The 19599-nt window shown below is 47.0% G+C and overlaps 1 protein-coding gene across 1 annotated transcript in view; it reads right to left on the bottom strand.

Moving 5' to 3' along the window:
- LOC149365068 (3-hydroxyanthranilate 3,4-dioxygenase-like) overlaps window positions 1-7171 on the bottom strand; it is a 64707-nt gene extending 57536 nt beyond the window's left edge. The window contains exon 1 of the mRNA XM_089575147.1: window positions 7055-7171. The gene's annotated coding sequence lies outside the window, so the exon portion shown is untranslated. The remainder of the gene's footprint in view (window positions 1-7054) is intronic.
- Between the last annotated feature and the right edge of the window lie 12428 nt (window positions 7172-19599).

Here is a 19599-nt window from a genome sequence, read left to right as displayed (position 1 = left end):
GTAATGTGCAGCTTCCAACGCCAGAAATCAGACCACCTAATACGCAAAAAAAGAAACGAAAAGAAAATAACTGTTGCGGTTGTGAAGTTCCGGTCGTAATGTACACACAATACCGCACTTCTTTCTTGGCCAAGAACGCGATTTAGAGCACTGTGCGTGCGCATTAAAGCTTACCGCAGCTGGTTACAAGATCATGACAGCAAAATCACCATACTGTGCTCTAAAGAGCAATCAGTTTGACAACAATGCGAGTGGTAGAGACAGACAGTGTGTGTGTTTCGCATATAAGGCTTTTGTTTTCTACCTCCCACCGTCTTCTCTAGTGGCCTAGCCATATGCGCGCTCTGCTCCTAATCCAAACGTTGTAGGTTCGAATCCTGGTGTTTTCATGTGTGTTTATTTCTGTTTCCTTTATCGTTGTTATATGTGTAAAGTTCTGTCGGGAACTATCCCGCTCTAAATCAAGCTGGAAATTGCTCGTCGTTTGCATTTCTTTCATTAAACGTCTGCTCCCGGGGCTAACTGTTGCACCGCTTTCCAAGGGGGCCAACAGTTAGACCTTCAGTTAGTCCCCAAAAGGACAAACCTCTCGCCCCCTCTTAGTCCCTTTTTCCGGCGAGTGAATGGTTACTCCAATACTACTACTACTATTACTACTACTACTACTGCAACTAGAAGGGCACAAAACTCAGGAACGGGCGCTTAACAGTTTTCGCTGATGATGATGGTGAAAACGTTTATTTAAAGCCACAATGCCTTAGTTGAAGGCAGTGTTGTAGGCGTTACCGAAAAAAAGTAACTAAATATGTTACTCGTTACGCTAAGAAAAAAAGAACGCGTTACCGCCCTACGTTACCTGCAAAAAATGTTAACGCGTTACCGTTACCGTTACCGAAAAAAAGTATCGCACGTTACTTTTCCGTTACTCCATGGCCATAAATTTTAATCAGAGCGTCTTCGCTGTAAGAACTCAAGATAATTTTATAAAGCTCATACTTCATATAATTCCAACTTCACAAAGAAAACATAGCTGAACTCAACAAATTTATAGTAATTCAGGTGTGCTTCTGCTTACAAAATTACGCGGAAATTGTGTATCAATAAAGAAATGCTTAAATGTCATAGTTCTGTAAAATATATATTTGCGAACATAAACAATTTTTTTTTACTTGAACCTGCATAATTATCGCAAAAATGCGAGTGTTTCCGTCAAGGTGTTCAAGGTCAGCTTCGCTCGCTTAGGAACTCAATAACCAGAACCGTAGCCGCAGTTGCAGATAAAAACAGCCGGTTGACTGCAATCCCCTTTTCCGGGTTGTACCATTGTACTCTTTCGGCGCTCTCTTGGGGCCATCTTGAAGTAAACTGGCTACATTCCTGAGTTCGCTCAGAAGAGGGAACTGCTTCCACCATGAATGCGAGAGTGTCGCCTGGGAACAAGACCTTTTGGTTGAAAAACAAGCTTACGCAGAAACTGACTTACAGATTTCTGCAAATGATCCATTGGTGGCTCGGCATGCGTCCACTCTTTAAAGAGTTGTGTGTGTGAGTAGTTTGGGGTGAAGACAGGTGTGTGATTGCGTGTTCGTGCTTTTTTTTTAGTTGAGTGCGTCGTCAAGGGCAGGTGTTTTTTGGCATGCATGCGAGCCGCATCAAGGGTCGTTGAGAAAGCCGGTAGATTTTGTTTATTTGGAAAATTATTTTCGGCGTCTGTTTTTTAAAAAAGAGGCGGAGAGAAACAATTGAAATAAAAAGTAACTAGTAACGTGACACCTCACGTTACCGAAAAATGTTGACGTTACAGTTCCGAAATGGTAACGAGTACGTTACTAAGCTACCAAAAAAAAGTAACGCGTTACCGGTAACGCCTTTACTAGTAACGCGTTACCGACAACACTGGTTGAAGGGAAGGCTGATAGGGTCCCTAGTCCGGGACGCCGTTGATAAAAGCCGCTGCCTGTGCTCTGGCGACCAGGGCTCGTTGTTCCTCGAGGTCCGAGCTGGACAGGGCCGCCTCCCAGCCCTCCCGCATTGGCTGATTTATGACGTCAATGCTGTCATTTTTCTGACAAGCCCATACCATATGGTATAAGTTTGCCTTCTACCCACAAAATTTGCACTGTGCCGAAAAGGACTCGGGCTCAATGGCGTGAAGCCTAGCTGGATTATTGAAAGACATAGTTTGTAGCCTGCGAAGGTGACATTCTTCTGATTTACTATGACCCTTAGCGGGCCTCGAGAGTGTCTGCCTTTCAAGGCGCAAATGTTGTAAGATTTCTTAATATGTTGTTAACGGAGAGGGGGAGCCTGAATCAGTAAGGGAGGACGTAGAAGGATTCCGGGGAAGAAAAGCTCGGGCCGAAGCGTGTGCGCGCTCGATTCCTTCAACTCCCTAGTGACCTGGTACCCATATTAATTCCTTCCGTTCAGCTGAAGTCCTACATTGACTAAGAATTTTGCAGGCTAGCGGCGTGATTCTGCCACGCATATAGTTTCTATAGACCTTTTTAAGTTTTAACCTCGCTCCCAGCGCGCCGAACACCGCCATGCTGCTTTCCTCCTCTCTGGCTGGTTCGGAAAGGCGGTGTCCGTGCATCCCGTGCGTTCTCTGCGGTTCTCCGTGTTTACTGTATGCGGTTGCTTAGCTGTAGTAGCCCGATTTGAGAGTATGTGCGATTAAAGCTGAAACGAGGTCTTCGGGAAACCACTGCGCAGTCGTCTGCTGTCCAAACAACTACCGGAAGCGAAGGCAGCTTGAAGCGGAGCAGTGTGAAGAACACAGAGAGCCACGGCGGCAGTGCGGTTGCGGGCTGTTTCAGTTACACATACATTACACGCGAGCACCTACTGCTGATGTCTTTAAGATATGTGTCGTCGGTGACCCTTGCAAAATCAAAACATAAGTAATAATTTGGGTAATTGATGCAGCAGCACTACGGGTTACGTGAAACACTTCTGTTATAACTGCCGACACTGGCGACTGATTATTAACGACAACGGCACTGTAAACATAGCTATTTGACAGTACTTGAAAGTCATGATGCATTGTACAAATGCCATAGCTGTTTGCTTGCAGTAAATATCCGGTAAACCAGCAAGACTTAAAAAACTGAAGGCCGCAGCTTTGACGTGTACACCTTGCATCGTGACACCTCATGCTTCGATCAAATACTATTTTCAACTGATACCATAAGGCAAAGTGACGATTGTTTAAAAAAAATGTGCCTATTAGGGACGTGCAATCAGCAGGCACGCAATGCCTACCCGACCACACGCACGCGCTTTCTCGCTCTTTCGCCATTAAGCAGAGGCCGCACCCGAGACGGACCAAGCAGATACGCCCCTCAGGAACTGTCACAGCAGGTGAACCAGTTTCGAGTGTATAAGTTACAACGCTTTCGAAGGCCAGATGCCTCTCTACTACACCTTTTTCCGAGTTTAGCGAAATGTCAGACGGCGCGATGCTCCAAATCCAGTTTCCTCTGTTTCTGCGACACTTTGCTTCGACGCGCGGCGCCGACGGATGCACTGGCGCTCCGAAGAGCGCTGCCACACACTCGCATGTTCACGCTAAGAGTGGACCACCCTACGAAGGATACCGACCATGCAGCAGGGTTTTTTTGTTTTTTTTTTACCCTCAAGCTCTCTTTGATTAAAGTTTTTCACCACCACCACCCTACGCTTCACCAGTTATTTTACCGTTAGTACGAAGTAATCAAGAAATTTATGCAAAGCCAAAAGCCGCAACAGAATTCTGTGCGCTTATGCGCTCCTGCGGTGCCTTCTCCATGTAGCACTACAGAAAGTATCGTTTTTTAGGACAATGCAGAGGGAAAATGTAGTGAAAGACGCGGAAGAACGCAGTTTCAATCTGTTCGTGTCACCGGCGCAACGCAGAGCAGACCGCTTGAGCGCTTGACAGTAGCTTGGAACGGAGCGGTTTTAAGGCGAAAACCTTTAATATCTCATCGTTGTAAGCAGTAGTTGTCGACAGAAATGTCACGCTTTTCAGTTGGTCGGAACGGTCGTGACGTCACAGTGCGCGAATTTCAAACGGGGCCAATTGTACTTTGGCTAGTACCCAGGCAACCAATTGAAGGGATCGTATAGTGATGCTCCAAGTAAGTGGGACTGAGCTTAGTTAATTGCTTAATTACTCAATTAGCCTAATTAACTTTTCTAGTCAGGCCATATAAATAAATAAAACCGAGTAAGAAATTGGTCGAGCTCGGAAATCGAACCCCGGTCTTCGGAGTGCGATACGAGCATGCTATTCACTCCGCCATGCCAGCTCTATGGTTTGGGAAGAACAAAGGTGCGTCTAGTGAATACGATGTCTTCCCTCACTCGATCCTTCTCCCTTCCCTTCCGGCGAGGTTTAGGTGTCCACCGAGATATGAGAGACAGATACATTTCCTTTCCTCAAAAACCAATTTACCGACGAGCGAGGCATAGAACCGAATGGGCGATGGCGTTCTATGGACTCGTGGAAGCATTGCAAGACGCTGTCGCGTTCCACTCTTAGAGGCGAAGCTTAACATCTTAACCACACATCAGTGACCGCACTTTAGGTAAAAAAAAGTGCCCCTCTGAGTTTTGACGGGTGTCCACCGAGATGTGTGAGACAGTTACTACCTAATTTCCTTTCCTCAAATACAATTTTCATTTTCTTCATTACGGGCCATCTTTGTCTTTCTTCTTCCACTCCCACTTCCTCCCTTCCTCTATGGTGCGGTTGAGGTGTCCACCGAGATGTGCGCCATTTCCTTTCCTCAAAAAGCGTTCAAAGGGCAAGGCATCGCACCGAACGGGTGGTGGCGTTCCGTGGACTCCCTGGCAGTGCTACAACACGCTGTCGCGTTCCACTCCTAAAGGCGAAGCTTAAGCGTCATTAATTAGCAGTTAATTAATATTCAGGCACAAATCAGTAATTAACCATTAATTAGTGATTTGTCGTCACTTAGTAATTAGTACTCAATTACATGTGACGCCACCAGTGCCACAGAAGCAGTCATAGTGGTGCGGAAAACGCTTTCGCCTCTACGCACTTTAGACAGTCAAAGTACCCCTGAATTTTTCTTTTATAATTATAACTGCAACATAGAAGCGCTCAGCAAGTTTCGTGCTCGCATTAATAAATGCCTCCATTATAGATACCAGAAAGCCGTTAAATGAATTGCGTAGACTTGCGTAGAAGCGCACCTCCAATGTCGATTTTTGGCACAACTTGCAGGGAAACATCTGCGTCGCCACTCGCCGAAGCACGGGCCATTTTGTTCACAGTTGCTCAGTGCATACAGTGCCACACTTTGCAGGTCAAAATCATGCAAAAATCAACACTCGGATAAGGCTGAACGGCGCGGCGAGTACTCGCTGCCTGTATTGCAGCGGCGGCCACCCAAGCCAACATGGCGGAGAAATCGCCCACACGCAAGACGGCGCTGCTGTCGAAAGATGGCCGCGCGCACCTGAAAAAGGTCTAAATCTGTACCTATGTATTTCGATGCGGAGTGCGTTGCGGCTAGGGCTATCGCTACTTCCTCCATAGCCTGTGTATCCCCGTTACGAACTGAAAGCCCGTCCACGACTTGCATTTGGTGCACCACTGAGATTGTAAAAACAAATTCAGGGCTCTTTTTCATCTGCGTAAAGTAAGCGCCTCCGATAGCCGCTTCCCTCTGTGCCCGCACATCATATAATATAGGTAGTTGATATCATCCCCGTGCATTGACTTTACGCACAGGTGCCGGTTTTTGCGCGCTGAATTATACGAACAGCCGTAAACATGCATCCGGTGGAGCAGGCCCTCCTGTGCCCGGAACTGGGGGGGAACGTTGGATGAGGAGGACGTTACCCCCGTTACTGGGGCGACCAAAGTTATGATGGCTTTGACGGCAACCCTAGCGCTATAATTAACCGTTTCCGCTTTCCACAGAGAGACAGAGGCTGATTTAGACTGATCGGGACTGATTTGGACTACCATGGAATTCTAACGTATATCGACGCCTTTGTACTTGAGCGTCTTCCCACATCATAGCTGGATTAAAGGTTGCCTCGACGTTTATAGGTGCCGGCGTCGTACGTCGCAACCATGAGGTCGCCCGGGTGAGCCCAGGTCTGGGCGCTTCCTAACATCTTTGACGCAATCTAGAGCCGTTGTAATATAACTATTTCATTTCGATTCCATTCTTCGTCCTTCCCTCTTCATCATCATCTCAAGGTCACGATGTCGGGGGTGTGGCGTCGCTTCAGCCAATGGCGAAGAGCGAGAAAAGAGATAAAATAGAATGGAATTGAAGTGGAATTGTCGCATTGTACCGCCTGAACTGGTCCTTGAAGGAGGCGCACTTTCGATGGAGAAAGGGTTCTGTACATCTGTCGCTGTCACTTCTTTGTCCTGAAGGAGGGCTAGGAGGCTAGGAACCTGTATTTTATTTTTTGCAATAAGGAAGTAACTACTCATTGGAATTGGCTTTTTTTTTTTGCAGAATGCGGTTACCGATGCCGGGAATCGAACTAGGAACCTTCTGCCCCTTAGCACAAAGCTCCAACCTGCTCGACCACTCCCATCGCTTCGGCCCTGACCTGTTTCGCCGCTTGCTCCTACGAAGCTAGTGTACAGGCACCGCAGGCACGTTCACAGAGGCCAGACGCAACTTCTGCCATTTGTTGCCAATAAAAGGGGAGGACGTAGACAGAGCGGAGCGCCTCGAGACGGGCGGTGGCTGTCAACTAATTTTTATTTCGAAGAACAAGCACAGTTATGACAGCCGGCAACATATCTTTGGTGAAAATGTGCCAGCTGCTTTTCCTTCTTCCCATCATGCAAAACATCAGTCAACATTGAAAAAGAAACGGCAAAACTTCCACAATGTATCGCAACCTTGCTTCCCGGGCCCACTTCAGTGACTGTCGGACTGGCAATGGCCCATTCCTGAGACACGTTGCCAGCCCTGGAGTATCTGGGTACGACATGTTACACAGACGGGTGACGTCGTTCAGCCCCGGGGAAGTCCCTGCAAAACAAACCCCTCCAAGATCACAAGAGATTTACCTGCGCCGAAGTCGGTGAGCTGTTCTTTTGACCCTGATGTTGTCACCGGAGGTTCCGAGTCAGACCTGCGGCGCTCGTCACCGCCAGCACTATGAGGTCGAGCTGCTCCGAATGGCCTGGACGCACATATACTGCCAGCCAAGCAATTATGCTTTCACTTTATAGTTGGTCTCACGACGCACACTCACTGTTTTCGTCGTAAAAAATAAAACAGGATGGGAGGGGGGTGAGGATACACGCCAGTGACAGCTTTGGCGCAAGAGTACGGACGCGCTATGCACGCATGAAGGGCACAAACGTTCGTACGGCGCATGTGGTGTACGATTTGACACACGTGCGGCGGAGGTCACATGTGCTGTTGGATGTAGTATGCGGCTAAATATGAAATGCAACGCCTCAGAAGTGAACAAGCTGAAGTCATTTCAACTCCAGAAGCGGATGTCAGTTCTGATTCGGCTTTGAGCGGCGACAGAATGTCACTGCGCTCCAGTTGCCGCTGCAAAACGCGCAGCACCATTGCTCTTTGCCGATGAAATGAACACTAGAAAAGAAAAATTCAGCCATATTTTTGATCGTGCGTCAGATGCCACCGTAAAAATATAACAAAAAACTGCTTCATTCATCCAGTGGGCTTCAATATATAAGAACAATATTTGGGTTCTATTTTCTGCACGTAAAGGCTGGAAGTGTATACTTAAAAAAGAAAATAATGCATGAAGCTACTCATTACTTTGCAGCGACAGATGGCGTCGGCTGCAGCCACTGATCGCCACTCAGTGTTTCACGTTTAGCTCGAGGGGATAAAGGAGAGGAAAGGATTTGTGGCCTGCGGTCTCTCGGCAGACAATGGCTATTCGCTGCCGAGCTGAAGCAGCAAGTCGGCGTGGCGACTTGTCGTCCGCAGTATCGCTAAACATAAGCTGCTACTGTGATCGGACCTCTGTGCAGAGGGTTATTTCTGTTTTTTCTTCCTTTTATGCAGGCACTGCAAGAACCGCAAGATGCCGTTGTAGGCCATTTCTTTTTTCTTCATTAAAAAAAATGAAAGGGATTAGCTAAAAACTGCTTTTGTGTTTCGCTTCTCGTATGCGTTGGGAGACTTCGCAGACGAATATTCTGAGGTTCACCATGGCGTAAAACGCACTATACCCACTGATGTCTGTAAACTAGCCTACGAGCCTACTCACGCGCTCAACGCAGAAGAGCCACGGCAGCGTGGCTATCCAGAACTGTGACTCCGAAAAGCCACCTCTGGCATGCCAAACGCGCCGGCGTAGTGACACGTCGCTGGCGACTGACCGTCCACATGAGGAGCGAGTTCATGCTGCCAGACACTTCACATGACCATCATGCGGGACGCTCCGGGAGCTAAAAGAGAGTTCTAGAATTGCGAATGCACGTTTTCGCAGAGTAAACAGAAGCATGTTGTGGGACAGTATTCCTTTTTTCACTTCGTTCAGTGTACGCAAACGCAGACGCGACAACTGTGGTGATACTGGGGCCATCTGGTTTTCATAAAGTGAACCATTTCTGCAACAATCCGATGTTTCTCCTTAGGCATAGGAGCTGCCGAATCGGCCAAAGAAATAAAAACCAGGCAAAATTTATCATCCATCCATTTTGTTTTTGGTAAGACAAAGCAAATGCCCTCTACCCAGTATATATAGACAGTTAACGTGCAGAAAAACGCAGTAGCACCGACAAGTTCACTGCAGAGCGAGAGGCTCCGCTTCAGAGCGCGCCGCGCTGTTGCCCATTTATCTCATAGGCAAAGTTCTTAGAGTAGACGGTTTCGCTGCTGCCCATACCCAGCCGCTAGCTAGCGCGGCTGCCGTGGATGTCGCTGGAGCACTGCAGTCGCACTTTTCTACATGTCTCGCGCGTTGTCTGCTGCGCCTCCTTAAAGACAGACGTACGGCACAACGCCTATACCTGAAGATATGCGTATTATACTAGGTACTGGTTATATTGGGTCGTATGGGTATTATAATGTTATATGATATTATACTAATCCGACTCACTAATTCACCTTAATCCATTTCCTGGAGTGGGCCTTCTTCAAAAATTTTTGGCGTCCTCGGGAATTTTCGACAGTGGGCCATGTTCCAAATTTTAGGGGTCCCGATATTATTAACTTTAGCAGCGCCCCGTGGTTGGTCCACTGGAGGTCACACGCTGTTGATGACGTCCTGGACCCTACATCAATGGCAGCCTCCTCGTGGTTCGTGGAAATCCTAACGCCAGCACAAGGGTTATTCCACAAGGGCGGTATGTTTTGAGCACCGGTCATATCAGACCACGTTCAGTCACCTATTCATCTGAATGGGCTTTTTTTTTTTGCTTGATCTGGTCTAGAACAACTCGTGCACTGAAAGTACGGCAGCGGCTGCCCAGGCACTTCACTTTTGCATCTTACGGCTACAATGTACAACGAGGTGTCTAAAAAATGACAGCCCATGCTCTGCAAGAGCAATGTTTGAATGCGCTAACAAGCAGCAGCTGACCACACTAACGATTGCTTGGCAACTTTTAAAACCACCGCAAGCACCTTTTGCTGGCCATTGCAAACACCTTCTATTATTCACTTTCCGGCTGAAGCTCTGTCACTACCGTCTTGTTCACACTGCATCATTCCTATTCTTTAGAAGCTTTTATTTGCAACAGTGGCGTCCTTAAGACACGCCAAGGCACTGCCAATTTTGCCCGGTCGATGTCTGGCGCGAACCCGATGCGACTGGGCGACACGCGAAGGTTTTATAGGCAAGCGCGCGGTAGCTTTCCATCTCGTCAACCGTTTATTCATGCCACCTAAGATGACGTCATGGAAATTTTCCGCCGCAACTGCTGCTGTCTTGCCGCAATGACTATGTTCACCTCTACGCATCCCAGTAGCTCGGCAGTGAGGCAGGGATGCCCACTCTCCCCCACTTTTATTTGCTCTGTACTTGGAACCGTTCTGTGTGAAAATAACTGCGAGCGGTAACGTATACGAGGTTCTGCATTAAAGTCGCGCTAACTCAAAATTTTGGGCTATGCTGATGACGGCTTTTTTTTGTGTCGATGAAGACAGGGTTAGCAGTGCAATTAGACTTTTGTGACGTGATAGGTTGTCGCATTAATCGGGATTATGGGTTATGGCATAACGAATGGAGCTGCCGTTCTGAAGTTTACGAAAATGTTAACTTTTCGCGTGCTGCGCAATTACCTTGGGATCCCCTTTGCTCAGGATCAAAATAATGCGCCTAACGCGAGAACCAGGGAGCTACAAGAGGAGTGGAATAGGTATGGAAGTGGAGATTTGTCGGTATTTGAGCGGGTGGTTATTTGCATTGTCTTCTTGTTTGCCAAGTTGTGCCACACCCTCCAGTTTTTTTTTTCTTTCTTGTAATCGAGCGAATGTAAGGAAAATTCATTGAGTGTTTGCGGCGTTTGTATGGAAATCAACTTTCCAGAAAACACGTCATTGCAACCTTTTCCGGCCTTTAGCTGATGGATGCCTGGAGCTACCTAATCTCGCTATGAAACAATTGATGTCCCAGTTTTTGTGTATCATAAACCAACGCGACCCTTTTCTTCGCCCATTTCTGCAAGTGCGCCTCTCGCCTGCTCTTCCAAACACAATCCTTTCTTCTAAAGACTGTCTCAGATACGCGGTTAGCGGGTACTTTCGGGAAGTCGTCAGTGCTTGTAGAATTTTGAGAGCGCGATTTTCAATGCAGTACCTCAACAAGGCGAAACACAAACAGTTGAATTAATATATAGTAGACATCATCTGTCCAGAGCCAATGTATGGGTTCCTGTACAGCGGAGGCCGAGGTATACATAAAGTTGTCCTAAAACAGGCTAAGAAAATGATGGTCCCAGCGAAAGTTAAAACCTTCTGCATACAATGCGTTGCCTCTCAGAACTTGGATACAAGAGAAAGATGCATGTTTCTGCCACGGGCGACTAGTTGCTTTGCTTTGTAGAAAACAACAGAGTGCGGAACCTGTATCTCTCGATTGCTGGGACGCGGTATTCTTCTGGAATGTCTTGCAACGTACCCTTAAAAAAGGCCTCTCGCTCACACCCACAGGAATTCGGTTTCTCGCACTCAAGATGGAATTGAACCCATGTGACGTGTTTTCTTCTCTTCTTGGCCTGCATGCGATCTGGCGGGCTCGAATGGCAGTAAGAAATTGCGATCCTGACGTCCGCCCGGTGTGCAGTTATTTTGTTGAGAATGCATGTGAGCTGCGTGACATCTCCAGAACCAAGGTTTCTGTGATGAAGTCACTGAAGTGATGGGTGTTCTTGTTGAAATGAAAGCCCATCAATTTTGACGTCAAACCAGTCGACACGGTTGGAGTGTTTTTGTACGTATACGCGCAACAGGCAATAAAGGGGGGAAAAAAATAAGCACTCGTCGTGGATATGAGGTTCCGTACTCGCTTCCCACGAGAAATTCCCGGGTTCGAATTCGACCTACACACACACATCGCTGAAATCGCTCGCCGCGACCAGTAATTCCAGCGCATTAATAGACGAGGTTCTTTAGGTTCTGTTGACAACTGTCACTAAATCGACGCCAAGCTGCGGCGGCTCCGCGAACTATTCTTGGAGTAATGGGCGCGGGAAACCGCGTGGTTTGCTGTGTTGCCTGAATGCTTCGCCTGCACATTCAGACGTTGTCAGGGTTTTTCTGTAAAAAATATGTCTCTGGAACGCTGTAACATGGATGTGCGCAACGAGGTAGAAGAGCCGCTGAGGTCAGTGAGTGATTTTCTGGTGCCAGCCACACAGAAAGAGCATGCGAACAGGAGATTTCCTCGCTGCAGTGAAACACTCGCCGGACCATGTAAGCACAGCCGTTATCAGGCACCAAATCGATATACCCGAAAAAGATTATATCTTTGGATTAGAAAGGTCGACGTAAATACGAGGTGCTATATGTAAAAAAAAAAAGAACGTCGCCAAACACACATGACTAACGGGCACTTTTTGAGCGCGAAGAGTTTTTGGAGGCTGCCTCTGTACTGCGGGTCTTATTGCAGCATGCGTGCATTGTGACATTTCAATTTCAATTTATTTTCGAATTTCTTTTACAGGAAATACAAACACTTTTTGGACCCATAGCCAGTTTTTTATCCACGGACGATCGTGATGCAGTGATAACATTCGAATGCCACATCATATATGTTGTGATTACTTTTTCACTTCAATTGCGCATTGTATTCATTGTCGCCGGAGACAGCCAGAGAGACGGGCGGATGATAAGAATTGAATTGAATTGAACCGAAGTAAATGTATCAAAGAGGCCTTTCATTCATTGCATGCCTTCCATCCACTGCAAAAGAAAAACTGATTTAGAAAGCGTGGTGAATTGCACCGAGAACACAGCGCTCGGAAAAAGGCGGCCTCACTGGTCTCGCTTTCCATCAGCTGTCATAAGGTTATAAATATATATACTCAATTAATGTAGGACATGGTTGAAATTCCGCAGATGGGAACACCTTTATTAGTTAAAAAAAACTGCCTCTCCCGTAACCGAGAGTAGAGTAAGCATGAAATGATTACGGGCATAATGCGAAGCGCACGCGGACACGACGAGACGCAGGCCTGACAAGAATGTATATGCAGCGCGTTCGAAACTGTCCGAAGTGCGTAGAGGCGAAAGCGTTTTCAGCACCACTTTGCGTATGTGACACTGGTGATGTTACCACTGAATTACGTCACACATAATACATGACGAAGTAATGACGAATTACTGATTAGTGTGTAATGACTGATTAATGACTAAATACTAATAAACTGCTAATTAATGACGCTTAAGCTTCGCCTTTAGGAGTGGAACGCGACAGTGTGTTGTAGCGCTGCCAGGCAGTCCGCGGAACGCCACCACCCGTTCGGCGTGATGCCTCGTCCTTTGAACGCGACGCTTTTTGAGGAAAGGAAATTACGCAGTAATTCTCTGCCATCTCGGTGGACACCCGAGCCGCACCTTACAGGAAGGTAGGAACGCCACCACCCGTTCGGCGCGATGCGTTGCCCTTTGAACGAAACGCTTTTTGAGGAAAGGAAATGGCGCAGTAATTCTGTCATCTCGGTGGACACCCGAACCGCACCATACAGGAAGGGAGGAACGCCACTACCCGTTCGGCGTGAAGCTACCACACTGCCGACAACGGGAGCTAAAAGCATTTCATGCTTAAATATTGGGGCATGTATGTGCTTTTTGCACGCGTTATTAGAAATCGGAAATTATAATTCCGTGCATTATCAAACGCACAGCTCGACTGATATCTTGATAAACATTGAGAAGGCACTGGCAGCAGTTATTTTTTGTGACTCGTTTGGAGACCAACCGGCGCTTGCATGCCGGTCGCGTAGGAGGGCTTAGAGAGTCTCGTTAAATCTCGTTAAGTCTCGTACGGTGCCCGGATGTTCTCGTTTCAGAGCCCGGTTCACTGGAATTCAGTGCCCGGATGTTGGCTCTCGGCGTGACGTCACCACACTGCCGACAACGGGGGCTAAAAGCATTTCATGCTTAAAAAATCTCTGCCTCTCCCGTAACCGAGAGTAGGGTAAGCATGAAATGTTTACGGGCCTAATGTCATCTCGGTGGACACCCGAACCGCACCGTACAGGAAGGGAGGAACGCCACCACCCGTTCAGCGCGATGCCTTGCCATTTGAACGCAAGGTTTTTTGAGGAAAGGAAATGGCGCACTAATTCGGGGACCCTGGGGCGTGCCCCGAATTCCTGTTAAAGTTTTTCTCTCTCTCTCTCTCTCTCTCTGCCATCTCGGTGGACACCCGAATCGCACCGTAATGGAAGGGAGGAACGCCACCACCCGTTCGGCGCGATGCCTTGCCCTTTGAACGCAGCGCTTCTCCCCCGGGCCCCTGTGCGCCTGCGCGGCTTTGCTTCGATGCGCGAAGCCCCTAAGAGATCACGTATGACAACGAAGTGTATCGTGGCATTTATGTGCTTTTTGCACGCGTTGTTAGAAATCGGAAATTATAATTCCGTGCATTATCAAACGAACAGCGACTGGTATCTTGATAAACATTGAGAAGGCACTGGCAGCAGTTATTTTTTGTGACTCCTTTGGAGACCAACCGGCGCTTTCATGCCGGTCGCGTAGGAGGGCTTAGAGAGTCTCGTTAAATCTCGTGAAGTCTCGTACGGTGCCCGGATGTTCTCGTTTCAGAGCCCGGATGACTGGAATTCAGTGCGCGGATGAGTGGATTTCAGTGCCCGGATGATGGCTCTCGGTCTCGGCGTGACGTCACCACACTGCCGACAACGGGGGCTAAAAGCATTTCATGCTTAATACAAGCGACAGAGTCTCCCAAATTTTTCTCACTACCAGGAATTCGGGACAGCGTCCAGCCAATGACGTTAAGCTTAGCGGCCTATAGCGTTTCAGTGGCAGCCACTCGGTAATTATTTCTTGCATCGCGGATGATTTCAAAGTGCTAGTTTTGAATGTTCAAAGCCATTCCCCACGTGATGGCAGCCTACAAGCATTTGAACCGAATTCCTGGCAATGAGTTTGTTTGCACATAGCAACACTGACAGTCGCTAAATCGTGGTTACCTGATCTCCCGTTTTGTCACTCAGCCGCAGTACAAATTCTTGTTCGTTATTGTCACTGATTTTAAATTCCCTCCAAGGCGTTCTTCGACCGTCTGCCGCGCCACCTTCACGCCGTCCGTTTTCAAACGCCAGACGGCGATTACTTCGTTGTTTCTCGTTCATTCCTTTCCACCCTCGAGAGAAAGAGACTGACTCACGCGAGTATATTCTTCCGTTGGATGGTCCGCTGGTTGGTTGGATGGTTCGGGTTTATGTGTCTTGAAGGCGTGAAGGAAGGGTGCCCCGCTGTATTAAAGGGACACTGAGGAGAGCGCTATTAATATATTTTTTATAGCAAAATCCGATAGTTCGGCATGTCATGGCTTTGTTGCCACTTGGCCGGCAGCGAAAAATGCATTTATTTCTAAGAAATTTGGATTCGAAGTTGAAAAGGTTTTTCCCGCCGCTGTGATTCAAACTTGGGATTCGGCTATGACGACAGAGGACTAAGTGACGTGAAACATGACGTGACATGACGTGATGCAGACTCCGTGATTTCTGGCCGCCAGCAGTGCAGCCTAGCAGCAGCCGAAAACATGGAGGAAAAAAAACTAAGGAGGGAGCATGACGTCACGCGGCCAGCGTTCGCAAGCAGAGTGTTTTGAAGTCGTTTTCTCCCTCAGTTTTTCGCTCTCCGAGCCGGTCCTTTATGTTTTGATTCCGGTATGTTTTAGTGCGCGCGTATGCGCGACCCGCGGCGCGAGCGTCTACAGCAAGGAAGTTGATCTACAGTTAGTCTGCCGCGCTAATTGGCGCATGCGCGCGCGCAGCGGGGCTAGACTTCACCGCCCGCTATCACGTGGTGCGATCACGGGGGGACACACTCTCTTTTTTTTGCTATATCTTTACTTGTTAAGACTAGGCTTCAAGGTTGTCGCCGGACGCTCCCTCCTCAGTTTTTTTTCCTCCATGGCCGAAAAGAAAGCTACAGCCGGCCGCACGTTGAAGGCATCTATCGGCTATTGCGGCCGTCGCTACAGTCGCTTCGCTTACGTTTGCACCGGCGTTTTGCGAGCGTTACGATGGATCTCGTTCTCGAAGTCGTCAACGAAGTTCTCGCAAATAGACACCTTTAGCATACCGTGTACCGTGTATGCTTCAGGCGAGCGCGTAGCTGCCCGGCACGTGGCGCCATCTGGCGACGTCAAGGAGATTTGCGCATGCATTGGCTGCGCCTCAGTAATTTGTGCTTCTCGTGTCCTAGCGTTGCTAGAACCATTGGTTCTAGCAACACTGTTTTGTTATATGACGTCGTGACGCTTGTACTTGCGAGTTTGGCCTGTGGCGGCGATACCTGTATTTTGGTTCTTGCTCTTTTCTACGTTACAAGAGCTTTGTTGTCAGTATGAGTGGCGTTTTTGTAATCAGGAGCTGGTATTCTGTCGATACAAGCCAACTTCAATTTCTCCTCAGTGTCCCTTTAAGGCGAAAGCCTTTAATGGCTCATACTGTCGTCCGTTAACAAAGCGTGTCACACGCGTTTAACTCGGGAAATAAGGAAGATAGAAGAAAACCAATGGTTGCCTCAGATAGAAGAGGAAAAAATGAACCTAGAAGCCAAGTGTGATGTCTGTAGATTAATTAGTTAATTAATTATAAAATAAAATGTAGAAATTGCATCGAAATAGCGCGGACGTCGATATAGCCACGGAAACAATGTGACGTCACATCCACCGGAAGTCGTCACGGCATAGTGAAAATTGTCACATAATGGTCGGAAAAACGTCAGATTTGTGTAAAATTAGATGGGAAAATGTGTAATTAAGCGTAATTAACACTTAAGATCCCCGAAATATGTATGATTTGGGTATCGATATAGCCACGGGAACGGTGTGACGTCACATCCGCCGGAAGTCGTCACGGAATAGTGTCCTCGGCTTTCGCCTCTCAAAACTTTAGTTGCCAAAGTGTCCTCGCAATTTATTATATTTATATACATGTCCAGGTGCTTATCTCTAACGGGTGTTGGTGTCAACTATTGCTGGGACGGGGTAAATGAGTTGCAATTTTGGCTTTGTTTGCCGGCAAAGCATTGGCGGAGTCTCAGAGCTCGAGAGAAGATGTCGAAATCCTTTGGTAATTGGTATTCATCACGTTTGCCCGCACCTGAACAGAATTTTGGTCCACGTGGCAGGTCTGATTTTTCCTTGTTATTTAGGCGTGCGTCTGAGAGGTTAATGATGTGCCCCTGACGCTCTGAACCATGCAGTGTTTGATAAAATTGGGTGCGAGGAGTTCTTGCTATCTTGTGAGTATAGTTAGGCTGTGTTATAAGCTTCATTGAGATGTAACTTCAATCTTGCGAAAGGACAGGCTTTGCTCGAAACGTCGGCTCGAAATAAATCTCCACCAAATGAAGCGTTTCCAATTTCGCATTTTACCTCTAGGAAGTAAGTACGTGTAACTTTTTATGCCATATACTATTCTCCCATTGATCAACAAGCCAAACGTAAAAAAGGATTCGTTCCCCCATGCTCCTAGGTTTCGGCGGCTGTTGGCTTCCTTCTTATGGGAGCACATATACAGAGTGTTTCACCTAAGGTTTTACATAATTTTTAAAAATATGCTTTTTGCTTTAGAAGAGCGCATTTCTTGGCATAGCGTTATCACTTATCACCGGTGTTGTACATCATAATACAGCTAAAACGTACTAACAAGTTAACTAATATTGAATACTTAACTTTGTAACTATTACTGTCAGGCTTCTTAATTATTCAGAGATGTGTAGCCCACCGTAATTAATATCCATATCAGTTTTTAGCATTTAGAAAACACGGTTACCTTAGGCGCTGTGGCCCAGCAAATTTTGACTACATCCCGCCATTTTGACTACATGCGCTTTCGAGCAGCTTGCAGGTAAAGCAGCCACTCCAGTACAGGTAACTAGTCGAAATAGTCAAAGTTTGTTGGGCCACAGCGCCGAGGGTAACCACGTTTTCTAAATTTTAAAAACTCATATGAATATCATTTACGCTGCGCTGCTCGCCTCTCAATAATTAGGAAGCCTGACTGTAATAGTTGAAAAGTTAACAATTCATAATTAGTTAACCAGCCTGCTAGTTAGCACGTCTCAACTGTATTCTGATGCGCTGTATTCAGCGCTCGTTTGTGTTGTTTTCTTGTTTTTGTCAGTCGTCTAGTTGGCGCTGTATCACACACAATGAATTAGCGGGATAAGTCTGTTATGTCCATAGTTAAAGGTGACATATCGTCCTGCATGGACCCACTACCCGATGTCCTTGAAATCATGTCTGTACTGATTTGTTACGGATAATATATGCACTATCTAGAGTTGAAGATGCATCTTACGTACTCCATATTTCCTTTGTCCATTGTGGCGGTGCTGGTGATTTATGGTGCATAACGTCCCAAAGCGACTCAGGCTATGAGGGACACCGTAGTGAGGGGCTCCGGAAATTTCGACCACCTGGGGTTCTTTCACGTGCACTGACATCAAACAGTACACGGGCCTCTAGAATTTCGCCTCCATCGAAATTCAGCTGCCATGACCGGGATAGATGGTTGGTTATGGGGTTTAACGTCCCAAAGCGACTAAGGCTATGAGAGACGCCGTAGTGGAGGGCTCCGGAAATTTCGACCACCTGGGGTTCTTTAACGTGCACTGACATCGCACAGTACACGGGCCTCGAATTTCTCCTCCAAAGAAATTCAGCCGCCGCGACCGGGATCGAACCCGCGTCTTTCGGGCCAGCAGCCGAGCACCATAGCCACTGAGCCACCGCGGCGGCGCGACCGGGATAGAACCCGAGTGTTTCGGGTCAGCAGCCGAACACCATAACTGAGCCACTACGGCGGCTCCTTTGGCCATTGTAGGAAGTAGAATAAAATAAGAAATTAAAACATGGGGCATTTGCGATAACTCTTTTTACATCGACATCAATATCAACTAGGACATCAATATCTTGCATTATGAAGGCGACACTGATAATTTACGTCATCGACACTCTGAAGCTTTTACCCTCTGCTCGAGGAGTTTACGGCGCGCATAAATGGCTCGCCGCGATGGCAGTATTTTAACCAGACATTCGCCTATTGAAAATAGCAGGAAAACTCGATGGTCTTATGCGGCAGCATGATGGTTCACCAGGGAACCAATGTTCTGTTTACAGATGGGGGCGTGTATCCAGCCTGGCTAATATTGTTATTAACGGAGATGTGGTGTAGCTACCCTCAGGAGAGAGAGTGAAAAGTCTAGGCGTTTCTTTTTTTTCTTCATAATGCCGCGAATCCTTGTAGCGTTTGTTTGTTGTGTTTATTTGTTCATGCTTCAAGGATTCGCGGCAATATGAAGAAAAAAAAACTACGTGACAATATCATTTCGCTTGTGACGATAGAGCCCTCATACACCATGTCGTTCTAAGCCTTCGTGAAACCGAAGCGTCTGGTAACAAGCAAGCATTTCATTTCATTTATTTACCCTAAGGGCCCTTTCGGGCATTACATAGGGGGGGAATACAATTCAAAACTGGTTATATATGCACACAAGTAATAACGCACTTATAAGATAACCGTAGAAATATAGAAAAGAAAAAAATGTAGGGAGAAATAAAATAATTTGGAACCTGTGTATTTACACAATAGATATATATTTTTGAACGATTACACAAGGCTATAACAGAATTAGCTATAAGCACGCACAATACCGGGCAGGGAGCGCAATACAGCAATGAATACAGCCCAGTACATGAAGAAAAAAAACGAGATAAGTAATCTAAAACCATCAATAACAAGAAGGCAATCAAAACAGCCTAACATAAGATATCATCTAAAGCTTTGAGGAAAGATGCATGATTAGATATAGAGGCGACGTCTGCAGGCAAATTGTTCCATTGTGAGATGCCAAGTAAAAGAGGTGAATATTTGAACAAATTTGTGCGCGCGAATATGGGGCTGATTTTAAATGG

The sequence above is a fragment of the Amblyomma mixtum genome, chromosome 2, assembly GCF_055824585.1.
Source record: "Amblyomma mixtum isolate Tamu chromosome 2, ASM5582458v1, whole genome shotgun sequence".
Classification (NCBI taxonomy): Eukaryota; Metazoa; Arthropoda; class Arachnida; order Ixodida; family Ixodidae; genus Amblyomma; species Amblyomma mixtum.
This window is presented reverse-complemented; position numbering and strand designations above follow the sequence as displayed.